The 14072-nt window shown below is 29.5% G+C and overlaps 1 protein-coding gene across 1 annotated transcript in view; it reads left to right on the top strand.

Moving 5' to 3' along the window:
- Positions 1 to 538: 538 nt before the first annotated feature.
- The window catches only part of Ms (neuropeptide receptor myosuppressin), a 74464-nt gene continuing 60930 nt past the window's right edge, over positions 539 to 14072 (top strand). The window contains exon 1 of the mRNA XM_085957151.1: positions 539 to 746. The gene's annotated coding sequence lies outside the window, so the exon portion shown is untranslated. The remainder of the gene's footprint in view (positions 747 to 14072) is intronic.

The following is a 14072-nucleotide window of genomic DNA, read 5'->3' as shown; positions in this document are numbered from 1 at the left end:
ATTTTAAAAGAATGGGAACAAAGTTAAAACACGATTTCGACTTTATTTTGGACAGAAAGAAATTTTTTAGACACTCTGACGGTTGCATTTATTTTTTGCTTGAGGGTTTAATATATTGATAATATTTTGTATGTTATGTTATTTCTTGATTAAAACAATTGTATAGTAGTGTTATGTTTAAAATATGAGAATACTCCATACGTAATAAATATATTTATATAATTAAAAATAAATAAGAGCTAAAAATTAGTAAGATATATTTAAATTCAGAAATTAATTTCTATTATGAACCTTACTATTGTCTGGTTACATGCCACATAGTCCAGAAGCAAGAGTGCAATATCACGTATAACGATCATCTCATATGCCGCACGTTACTTTGTTGTAAACACCCGACAACTAACGCTGTGCCCCCTGAAAGTGTCATAGGGTGGAGGGCAGGGGAGGCTTCGAGCGTAGGCGTCCTCCACCCGAGCCTCCGGAGGCGGCGTTATAAGATCCGCCCATAGCCGGATCGCTCTTAAAACCAACCCGACCACAACCACGCCGACATCTCCAGCCGCAGTGCCATCCACTTGTTGCTAGCAACACCGCGAATAAAATCCTTCAAAAGCTTTTGATCTTTCTCTCGAAGCACCTGTAGCTTTCGGTTATTTGTGAGACTTTCGTCGGGTTTTTAGAAACTTTCCAGCCTCTGCAGGTCGCTGCTTATCACCGACGCAAACAACTTTAATTAAAACAAAACCGTAAGTAATATAAAGCTTTATACATTAAAAGTTGTATTTTATCATTAACAGAAAGTTAGATTTAATTTAATTAAACTACGCCCCATGAAAATGGTGCATGTATATTTTCATGAAATTTATCAAATTAAAAAATTTCTTTCTTCGTCCCGATTATTTTTATAATTACCACATAATATTACGTAAAATATAAATAAGACACAAATCATTAAGATAAAAAACTTTATTACTTTAAAGGCTATGATCCTAGTATTTTTTATAATAACATGAATATAAATTTAATGAAAACTTTCATATGAGTATTTATAAAGGTTTCAAAAAGGTTTCATGCCTCATTTAATACGTACCAACCTTTTTCACATGATATTTAGACAAACAAAACATTCACTATTTTGAGTTCTCTAATAGTATTTGGTATAATATAATTCTTGAAAAGCACAGTCCCAAATATGTTCATTTATAAGACAACAATAAACTTTTTGATTGTACGCATTCTAAAGAACCACATTTTTTTCAATGAATACATATTTTGCTGATGAAAAAAAAAGCAAGATCACTATAAATGTATAAGTTATGGATACTATTTTACGACTATTCATGAGATTCACCCTTTTAAAACGACAATATAAAATATAAAATAATAATTGTATTATGAAATATCTACTAGCATCTAAAAGAGAGACAATAATAACACAGGTATTTACGTTTTCCAGAAAAACCAACTATCCGGAAATTAATCAATCGATATTATATTATTTTTGTGGTTACCTTTATACTTCGTGAATTTTATCAGGTCCCCTGCTCTTCGACAAATTCAATTATTGTTTATGTGTACAAAAAAAGTAATTACAATTCGGAGATTCAATTTTATTTTAATTCGCGCTTTTAATAAAACCTGAAAAACAGGCAGCATTACAAAAATAATTTTCTTCTTGTGTTATTATAGTAGGTATTAAAATTACCAAAATTCTTTGTATTAAGATATACTTATAATATATTTAAAATTAAAATGTATTCTTTTTTACTGTAATAATAACTGATAGTTTTTTCAGAACTAATTATCATGTAACTGTACCTAAATTATACATAAGTAGCATATAATAATCCGTCATTTCTTTTATATTTAAGTAGTATACATAACATATTGTTAGCATATATTAAAAATGGTTTCTAGATATTTTTAAGCAAAATGATACCTATCTGTTTGCCAATACTCTTACATAAAATATATATTTACAATACTTACAAGAGATTGATATAAATCAATAAAGCATATTATTTACATACTACTAAATTATTTATATTTAAAGCCGCCCATCATTTAGTGTAGGCTTCCCCTTTTTTCGTTAACAACACATATTTTTTTATGTCGCCCAATAATACTTAATAAATTACTATATAATTTTGCTTTACACGTACATTATAATCATAAATGGATAATACTTTCAACATGTGTTTAATTTGTTTGTGGTTTATACCTACATTAACTAATGATTTTTTGAGGAGGAATAAATTGTTATGATGTGATGTAACATTTCATTTCACGAACCGCTGACCATTTCGACAACCCTTTTTTCGCCTTATTGATATGTTTCCCATCTCGTAGATACCCTGCAATATAAAATGTTTATCTAACCCTTATATAGGTGTATATTCGGTACACTTCCCTGCCAAGTAAAACGCCACAAGTTTTTTTTGAAAATATATATTTTGCAAGAAACATGATATCTTCATCGAACTGTTAAGACCTCCGATGTGACAATTCTGTCAAAATGTTATATTTATTATGTTTGTTTATATTTCACCGCATAGTTCAGTAAAGGCTTCAATATTTCATACCCCATACATTTTTAAATAAGTATGATTAATTACATAAACCTTCGATTTCACACGTCCCATTTTAATAAAATCAATATTACCTCCAATTTACACATTAAAAATCTCGAAACTATTAAACCAACACTCGATAATGACGAGTCTTTAACTACATGCTTTTTTTAAATAAATAAGTTATCCACAGACAAAAAAATGACAGTCTACGTTCATGTGTGTGCTAATATGGTAGCTTTTGTCTTTGGAGTTTGTACACGATATTTAAAAACGTCCATTGTTGAAATTTTAGACTAGTTTTACCAAAGAGCTCAGCATTTTGGTATTAGTTTTACGTGATTTTAACATAAAATAACCAACTTAATTGAATTAAGTTAACTTAAAAACTAAGTAATCACTAAAATATTTGCATTGTTACATCAGTATCGAAATATAATATACGACAATAATATATTTTTTTTAAATTTATAATATACACTTTTAGTCGTAAGTTATAGAACAATTAAATCTACTTCTCTAAAGACACTTGTCAGTTAGCTACTTTGAATAACTTTTCATTGTATTATTACTATTTTAAACAATATTTCCGTTTGTCATTATAATAAGAATAATTAATAACATCATTATAATGTTGTGTAATAAAGGTTTATTGGTAGTATTTTTAGGTTTAGGTTTAGTAGACTTTTTCAATATTATCCTTAATGTATAATTATGCAATATAAATACAACAGGCATATTCCGAATGTTGATTATTAACCATTTGGTCCATGTACTGGATTAGATTTTTTTTTATATACCTACATACATTGATTTTTTTTTTAATTTTCAATCGGTCATGATACCCATGGCCTACAACATAAGAGGTCAATATTGTAGCCATTGATTTACGGTAGACAAGTTGTTAAAGTAAAAAAACAGCAATCATAAAGTATGTATGTATAAATATATATTCGTGGTTATCAACACTGCTACTAAACAAAAATAGGTAAACCTATCCACTAGTACCTAAATAGTAACTCAATTAGTAAACTTTGGAAATATTAAGATACAAACGATATTTGGGTATGGTAGATATTTACTTTGTAAAGGAATAAATAGAGTCTTAACTAGGACCGTTAATATCGGATTAATTTGAAAAATATTAGTTTACCCAAAGAGGTCGTGTAGGACAGGCATGTTCAACTTCAACTAAGTCCAGTATTAAAACTGGAAGTTATCAACCACACTCTAATTATCATTCTTTAACTTGAACAAACGTATTATATTTGGCTAATGACACCATCACCATCACAAAGAAATACCTACTCAATTTCCCATTCGATGATTGATTGAATGATTTAATTTGTTCATTTAATTTGGAGTACTCATTGCATTTGTGTGCAAAGAATCTATTGCCCGACGGAAAATGTCAGTTTAAAACACGTGAATTCAAACATCCTCTTTCTCTTACACATACGACAGAATATAAGTACTTAATTCAATTCGTATCATATGATACAGTCAGGTCAGGCGGGTTTCCTCGTGGTTAATTTGAAAACAGCTTTCACGCAAGCTAGTTAAGGAAATAATAATTACAAGATAAAAATAACTTTTTATATACCACGTTTTTAAATTTTCTGTTGAATCATATAAACTTGACAATTTTATGTATTAATAAATCATTTTTTTGTACTTGATAGAAATACTGAATAAATATTATAGAATACTGAAATCTCATTTTGACATTTCATATTGATTTCCATAGTAACGCACGTATATATTAATAATTTAGTTGCTAGGACCCCCTTAGCAACTAATAATAGTGAGTAGTAAATATTACTTTTAACGATTTTTTTCCGAAACATACAAAATAGAATTAACTGAAAATGAATTCAATTCTGCTTAAAGATGGCCAAAAGTATTAAAAGAATGCATTGTCGTCGTGTTCTGATACATTCTAAAAGTTTCAAATGTCTAGCTAGTCGGGAAGTTAGTTAAAAATCTTCAATCGTCCAATACAAATCTTGGACAAATAAGAAAAAATTTGTACTCGACACACAAGAAAAAATCTGTACCGGACAAACAAGAATAAGAGCTTTAAAAACGTGGTAAAAATAGAGATGGTTTATGTGTCACCTTCCAAATCTCAATGAAATTAAATTATATCACAGCTGAAGATATACGTACCTACTACATACAATTATTCATATGATACGTATTGACCAAAATCCATGACGCGTTTGACATGCTTGGTATTTATAGGAGGTTGTTTACTCAAAAAATACGCAATTATTTTTGAGCAATAGTCTGAATTGAATTTAAAATATATTTTGATTTCATCTGATATAATTTTCAGACCGAGGTAGGGATACGTCTTTAACAATATGTAAAGAGAATTATTTCAGCCATCAACCAAATAATAAAAATAATATTTTTTTTTATTTCATCTATCCTTAAAGGCGTTATAAAATACGATTTTTGCTGTGAAATCAGACACGAAAAAAATTCTAACGGAAAGAAATCAAAACATTCTAACGATTTCTCACTAAACATAATTTGGACGGGAATATTTTCATCCGATATAATATGTAGTGGGAAAATGCCATTATACGATCGATTTCAGATGAGTAATGGATACCACAAACGTGATTCTACATTATTTATTGTTGGTCACACATCTGGTGGTTACAATAATGAATATTTTGAAGTTTTTTAGTTAGGCAACTATGTGTCATTTTATCAGCAAACTGTGGTGATAAAATATTGGATTTATTTTTTATTAGTGTAAGCATTATTGTTTTTTTTTAATTCAGTACACAAGAAGATTTAGGGATGTCTTATTATTTAATATACAATGCGAACGTTTTATATTCTTTGTGAAATATATTAGTTTTATTAGTAAATTATAATTTATGAATTAACTATTTATTAAAATGATACAATTAACTCATACGTCCATCCATATATCAGCCTAAAAACGAATTGTGGACAACAAGGTTGTGCTAGAAAAGTATAGTATTAATGAAATTAAATTCCACAAAAGTAGTTTTTTAGATGACAACTATTTCATTTGTGACATCACAAGAGTACGCGCTAGTCTTGATAATGGTGTTACAACCATAATAGCTACCAATTATATAATGAATGATATAAAATTTTATTTTTTTATCTTTAATATCTAAATAATATCTTACTTAATAAGATTTTGTAAGTTTTTTTAGATCTCAAATAAAAATATCTGTAAAGTCTACTTTTATTATTTTATAATGCCAATGCTATGTTATCTAAAATTCAGTGATTATCAAACTTTAACATACAATCTCACCATAAATCTGAATGAAAAATAGTGGTTAGTGACAGACCTTTTTATTGGTAGTCAGTCAGTGGATCGTGACCGACTCCCGAAGATTTTTCTTGACAGTTTTTACAAGATCGTTAAGGTCCATCATCTATATGCAAACATAAATTCAAAAACAACATATGATTCCTCCAGATTTCATCGTTCCACATCCTCATAGTCGGACACTTTACAACTTGTCTATCGAGAGCGCGTTTTACTTTGCATTGATTATTTTTTAATTAAAAATAATATAACACGTCATTTTTGTAAGACTACGTTTGCTTATAAAGTACAAGTACATTTTGACCATAAAAACTATAATAGTATGTAGTAAACTCGCAAAGTAATATTGCATAATCATATTTTTTAAACATTAATAAACGCCGACTAAATTTACCACGAAAAGACTTTCTTTACTATGCATTGAATGAATTTATGAGAAAAATCAAATGAGAATATAAAAAATAGTAGGTATATTTTCCATATAAAATACCTACTAAACTGATATATTTTGCAACACTCTGTAAAGAGTTTTAGAACTAGCCCAAGACCCATTAATAGTCCGTGACACGAAACTGTAAACTTCGATGTTAGTTCGAATGCAATATGGTAATTTTTTTGCTAAACATGATTGTTGCAATCGAAATAAATGGTTATAATTTGAACGATAGTATATGAAATCAAAAATCATTATTTATTGCAAACGGGTTACTGCATTGCATTCGAAGTTAATCAATAACTATCACTACTATCGTAATTCTCAATTCAGTGTCACGGCGTGCATCTAGTCGGCCTTATATCAGGCCCCAGTTTATCCCACTGTATGCGTCATTTGGCACGTAAAAGGATTATAGAAACATGTGAAACCACTTTCTCTTAAGGTGACGCATCAGTGAAACGCCAAATAATTTTCAACTGTACGCGCGACGAAATTTTGGACTCGCTGCCATTCACTGAGAGAATGTTGACCCGGGAACACGTCACTTTGCTGCGTGATAGCGACGGGTCAATTAATTCTAAAATCGTGTAAAGATGACTAAAAACGTTACCCATTTACTTTAAAAAGAAAACATGTCAATGAATATATTATTATTGTTACTAATAGAACAATAAACTGAACATAAAATGGACGTATGTTGGATTTATATGACAATTAATATTTCGTTTGACAGGCGTCATTTTCACCCGCCACCCGCAATCCGCGCATCGCCTAGCGACGATCTTTTTAGACCGTGCCTCAACTAATGCATGGCCTTAATGCTACACCTGATAAAAGAGGTAATTTTGACGAACAAACGAAAAGCGCTCAACTTGGATTTTGAACGGAAAAGCTAATTGGATCGAAAGGAAATAAACTTGAATGGTAGAGCCAAAAAAAAAAAGCTCTCCGCCTGGTTTCTGAACGGACATTGGGAGGAAAATGCTGGGTCCAAGTTAAAAACTGTGTCACTAATTTTAAAAAAACCATGACATATATACATATCAATATCACAAAAAGTTAATCTAACCAACAATAACTATGTAAGTAAAACTTACCTATTTTTTGTAAAACAATGCTTCGTAGTCCATTTACGTTATGTTTATTCTGATAAACGCGTAATCAGTAAATCAATTAGGTATGTTTCATCACCTCGCTGTTACACCTAGATAGTAAAACAATAAAAATACTACTCCTGTACAATTTAGGTTATATAAAGCATTAATCTTTTAAGAGGGAATTCTGAATATAGCCTTAGGCCTAGCATTCATTTTACAACAGATGAACAATATCCAGGAGATCAGTAATAGCCAAAGTTTAGCTTGCGGGAATTGCAAATCTGTTTGAAAACACTCCTGTATAAAATTGTGTAAATTAGAGTAGGTAGTCAAAGTAAGTGATGATTCATCGTTCTAATTTTTTTTAACCATGTCCTACCCTAAGAAGATCGGAATGGGCCTCCACAGAGTGGAAGTTTTAGTAACAGATTTTTTATACGAGAAATAGATATTCGCCACAAGCACAACCTATTGGGTCGATACTTCTATACATTGAAAAACAATATGTGATTAATGTAGGGTTAATGTGGAAGTTAGTAGCATCTGTTAGATTTTGTTAACCCCACCAACTCACCATTAAAAATCAATAGTATTTTTTTTTCAAATGATGCTTGATGTTATTAGGTATTGCAATAGTTTAAATCTTTTTATTCCCATGTGCAATGTTTAAAAATTGATGTTAATATTTTTTTTAATTTATAACTTGTAATTAATGCAAAATATAGAAATGCCTTCATAACCACAACATAAATTCAGTTATGCTGCACTTAAAAACGCATATTAACATTGCGGCTGCCGGCTATTAACCACTGGACTGGAAATTTAGCACATAAAAAATAAAACACTCCTACATGGATGTCATCTGACTCATTATGAGAAATTTGAAATACTTATAAATCTTCTTATTTTTTTATCCATTAAGTGAAATTAATAGACGCCAAGCCGGTCATTCCTTACTATTTTACTGGTGACATTTTTCCTGGAAGCCTTTTTTATTTCTTCTAGCTACTTCACATGTTTACGCTCTGAGATGTGAGTGAGATGGAAATCGCATCTTTAAAAGTATAGCAACGTGTACATGTCCAGATAAAAACCATCTAATTCATGCCAGAAAAAATCATTAATCATGGTTTTGTTCTCTCCATTAACAGTAATTGCATTGCCATTTTCGTTTTCAAAAAATACGGTACAATTACACCTCCAGACCATAAACCATACCAAACTGTTAATTTTTGTAGATATAAAGGTATTTAAGAATAAAATTTGGGTTTTCATTACTCCAAATACAAAAATGGTGCTTTCTGTAGGTATTTTATATGCCTTCATATGCAATTTTTTATGAAGAATATCCCTCTTTTAGTGCCATAAAAAAGTCAAGTTCTTTAGAACGATCTATAATTGGTTGTTCTGGATTTTTATCCACACTTTGATTCACAACATTGATATTTTTAGCAGTACGTTTCCGTTTTTGACGGGTTGGATTCTTAACCTGACAATATTTGTCTCGAATTTTTTAATAAAAATACTAGTAGTGAGCTATGTAGGTCAATTATTTTTACCATAAATTAACGTAACTTATCTCGCATAGTGTTGTAATAAATTTTAACAATGTGTATACGATGTAAATAGCTGTGTATCTATCCATGATGAGTTGTCAAACAATACTGAATACAAATGTCAAATTTTGGTGGGAATCAGAACAAAATGGCTACTATGACGTTTAAAAAATCTATAGCGTTTTTGATAACCCTATATAACAAAAAAATATTACCTACTTTTATTAAAACTTTTGGTACTATCAAAGACACAGAAAAATATAATAAAAATGTTACTACATTCTGTATCACATTTGAAAACATCATAATAATATGTTCAAATTTCGAATGATTTCTTTATCTATTTTAATACACCTTTATTTTTAAATTAAATTATTGGTTGTTGATATATTATTATCTCACTTTATTCAAATTTCACTTGACTTGGTTAAAAGTTTTTACATATTTTGATGGAATAATAATTTCAAATTACAAAGAAACCATTGAATATTTTTGAAGTATCTAACTTTAAATGGGTATGAGAAAATTCGTAATGAATGAATTAGGTTACAATATCGACTTGATAAAATAACGAAAATATAATAACAATTTTTTTCGAAAAGGCTTGAATATATCTACTCGTTTAAAGAAACTTTATGATATAATTGGAAACCATAAAATAATTAATAATATTATGCTACCCATTATCAATTACATAGATAAATAATATTGTTTTTTAAAAACCCTGTGATATTTTATAACATACATAACTCGAAAACGCCTCAGATATATAATATATACCCACTATAAAAAATCAAATTTGAAAAAAATACGATGCCCGACGGGATTTGGTATCACGCCAATATTCTTTCACCAATAAAGCTACGGGCCTCCTTCTTAATTACGATAATTTTAACTAGTATATCCTACATTAAATGCTTGTCAAATCGTGTTATTTTTGACTATCGGTTTTGCGTTTTAAATTAAGAAATCCTTAATTGCCTTAATTACTAACTGAAAACCTGTGATATTTGATATAACTATTTTATTATGGTGACGATACAATGAGTAAGTACACTATATAATATGAGAAATTCATAATTTATTGAAAACTGACGTCACAGCAATCTACAATAGACAACACATAATATGTAATTCGTAAATAAAAACTCTTAGATAAAGATAACACATTAATCCTGGGTTATTTCTATGGCATTTAGGTCCTGACGGAATAGAATCCCTACCACGCTTGTTTATATATCAAATTGCAGAATGCCAGTCACATTCACTGCGTTTGTTCCCATATGTTGGTTTAAGTTTAAAGGGAAAGAGCTTCTCAAGCCAGTTCAACCCATCAATTGCACCGGTTGGTCAATGCAACTCAATACATTTACAAGGGAAAAATTCCCAGCTTTCAAAAAGTTTGCAGTGTCGTACGGCGAACGAGAACATCGACATAGATTTATTCAGAATATGGATAACGCTCACTCTAGAGCACACCAAGCAAGGTCTTTTTAGGTTGGTCTAGTGGCATTCTCAGAATAAATTTGAGGGGCGCCTAATATTTGTTACGCCACGGTATACGCTCACGTAACGAGTGTGCAAACATAGCGTGGAAGTAAATGTGCATGTGTGTTGTTCGGATAAAGCTACGTAACTAAGTATCAACTTTTCACATGAGAGTATTTTCTGTAAGTTGTATACAATTTTACATAATATATAGGAACAATTAAATTATATACGCACGTACATTTATTAAAAAAAACATTATTTTTATAGGTACATAAACAATATGTAAAAAACAGTATAAGTTCAAATTATGATTAAAGTGAAAAAAGTTTTTTTTTTACTTACCTACGTGAAACAAAATATGCTATCAAATAATGATCTTTAATGAAAAAAATGACAAAAATCGACGTACGCAGTAGAGTTTGCAATCCCGCTCAATTTATTGGTTGATTGATTATTACGACATTGAAAATGTTGGAATTCTGAGATTTGGGCAATACCTTTCATATGTATTTTAATAAACATACATATTTCTTGTTAAATAAAGAAGTCAAAAATATTGAAAACGATCGGTTTCTAAATAATAGGTAACAATACTATTGAAGTCTAAACAATCTGAAAATATTATTCATCTTCAAATTTTCATGCAATTTTGGGATCGAAAATTATAATATGCACAATTATAAAACTTCTTATAAACTAAATCAAAAGTCAAGAGATTTGTTTTTTAGTTATTATAAAATTCATTTTACTAAAATGCCAAAATTTCGTTCGTTTCTAATATTAATACTTTCGACCGAAGGTACTTGATGGAATTTGAATTTAAATTCTAATGGATTCAAGCTCTGTACTATTCCATTTAAGTCGTTTTTTGCGACCCGGGTTTCGCCTTTCGGCATCTTCAGGCGTCGTGTACACTCACCAAAGGCAAACACACACTGACAACGAACACCCTTAACTCTACCTTATATAGTAAAACAATACAATAAAGTAGGTAAAAACTCCATTACCTACCTATTTAGTCAGAAATTACAACAAAAAGTACAATAAACAAATTATGAATAGCTGAAGTGTCAGTAAAAAACCCAATTAGTAAAAACCCTATCTTATTAATAACAATACACTGGACAGCATATTATTATAATAAATCGTAAAACCTAATAAGAGGTCAAAATTCTTTATAACAATAAAAAATACTACACTCAAGAGGTGTAAATCGTCAATTCTAAGAAAAATAATTAATCGAGTTAACTAATGAGATGTCTATAATAATACTACTTACAAGGTAACTACTTTTATTTTTATAACATTATTTTTAACAAAAACAAAATTATACATATAAACTCGCTTAATATAATATAATATATAACTCACCTAATATAATATATATATATATATTATACAATTATGCATACCTAAATCCTCATCCCTAGACTCATCATCTATATATACATAGACTTGTAACTGTGCCCTTAAGTGAAACAAATTTTCAAAACGAACTTTCAATGATTAAACAAATTGCTATTAACAACGGTTATGAGGAGTCTCTTATAGACAAACTTTTAATAAAAAAGAAAATAAAATTAGTATCTAAATTATTATATAAAGGTATAGAACCTACCATACCGGTCATTGCTAATCATTGGTGTAGATTAAGTTATATAGGTAAAACCAGTGAAAAAGTTATAAAACATCTGTCCAAAAATAATGTCAAACCGGCATTTTATTGTAATAACACAGTTGGTAGATTATTAATAAATAATAAAGACTCCATAGAGATTAAAAATAAATCCGGTATTTACAAATAAGACTGTAACAACTGTCCTAAATTTTACATTGGGAAAACTACGAGGAGCCTAAATATTAGAATTTCAGAACATTTAGCAGCCCAAAGATTGGAGAAGGATACTTCAACGTTTGCTAACCACTTATTAAATGAAAAACACACGTTTGACATTGAAAAGGGTGCAAAACTACTTCACAGTCATACGGGTGATTATAAATTATTCTACCAAGAAATATTAGAAATAAATAGAGCACAGTTGCAGAGCTTACCTATATTGAACGATCAACTCAGCTTTCCTAGTAGCCCTTTGTTATATCCTATAATATGATGTTTTACATATGAGACTATATTATGGTCAATTGTATTGACACACAATTTATATATGTTTGTATGAGATTATATATATTTGTATGAGAGTCTAGGGATGAGGATTTAGGTATGCATAATTGTATAATATATATATATATATATTATATTAGGTGAGTTATATATTATATTATATTAAGCGAGTTTATATGTATAATTTTGTTTTTGTTAAAAATAATGTTATAAAAATAAAAGTAGGTACCTTGTAAGTAGTATTATTATAGACATCTCATTAGTTAACTCGATTAATTATTTTTCTTAGAATTGACGATTTACACCTCTTGAGTGTAGTATTTTTTATTGTTATAAAGAATTTTGACCTCTTATTAGGTTTGACGATTTATTATAATAATATGCTGTCCAGTGTATTGTTATTAATAAGATAGGGTTTTTACTAATTGGGTTTTTTACTGACACTTCAGCTATTCATAATTTGTTTATTGTACTTTTTGTTGTAATTTCTGACTAAATAGGTAGGTAATGGAGTTTTTACCTACTTTATTGTATTGTTTTACTATATAAGGTAGAGTTAAGGGTGTTCGTTGTCAGTGTGTGTTTGCCTTTGGTGAGTGTACACGACGCCTGAAGATGCCGAAAGGCGAAACCCGGGTCGCAAAAAACGACTTAAATGGAATAGTACAGAGCTTGAATCCATTAGAATTTTCATTCGTTTCGTTTAATTCCGAGATTGAAACCCGTATCAGCGGGTCTATTCTATACACAAGGCGACTATCGACCGCTAAAGTGATAAAGTTATGGTATTTATTACATATTTGTATTGAGGTATTATAGTTGTTACAATATGTTAGCCGTCTAAACAGTCAAAACTGTCTATCTCGCTCTAAATACTACTAGAGCCAAGAGAAGCGCTGTTAAAATATAGCACTTATTGCCACAATTACAACAAACTTATTGTAATTGTTACAATAAGTGTTAATACTTTGATACAAACATACTCTAAGTGTGTTAATATTTCTCACTTTATCACTTTAGCGATCGATAAGTATAGAATAGACCCACAGGGATTTAAATCTGTGGTGGTACCGAAATACTTGATTGAATACCGATTTATTGAGTTTTTTTATTATCTTTATTTTAGTCGTAGTTCTGTAGTTTTAATTAACATTTTACGCAGTTAACAGAAAATATGTCAATATTTCCTGTGTTGAACAAAACCCTAAATTCCACATTACGGCTGTAATTAAATTGTCTTCAAACGAAATCCGAGCTTACAACTTAACTATTGTTATAATTAGAATGTTTTGAAGTTACTGCAATAATACATAACTACGAAGGGTTTTAGTCACCCTAAGAATGTATCTTATGTATCAAGTTGTCGCCCCGTTGATTATATATACAGCATTCTTGAAAGTTTAGGATCATATAACTTAAGTTTTTAACTGATCTGTATCTCGTAGAATTCGTTCAAGGCACGATTTAATTTGGGA

Source organism: Rhyacophila brunnea, unplaced genomic scaffold (genome assembly GCF_057557595.1).
Source record: "Rhyacophila brunnea isolate RB1 unplaced genomic scaffold, BYU_Rbru_1.0 scaffold_6, whole genome shotgun sequence".
In the NCBI taxonomy this organism is placed as follows: domain Eukaryota; kingdom Metazoa; phylum Arthropoda; class Insecta; order Trichoptera; family Rhyacophilidae; genus Rhyacophila; species Rhyacophila brunnea.
Note: the sequence above shows the minus strand (reverse complement) of the source record. Positions and strands in the feature narration are given on the sequence as shown.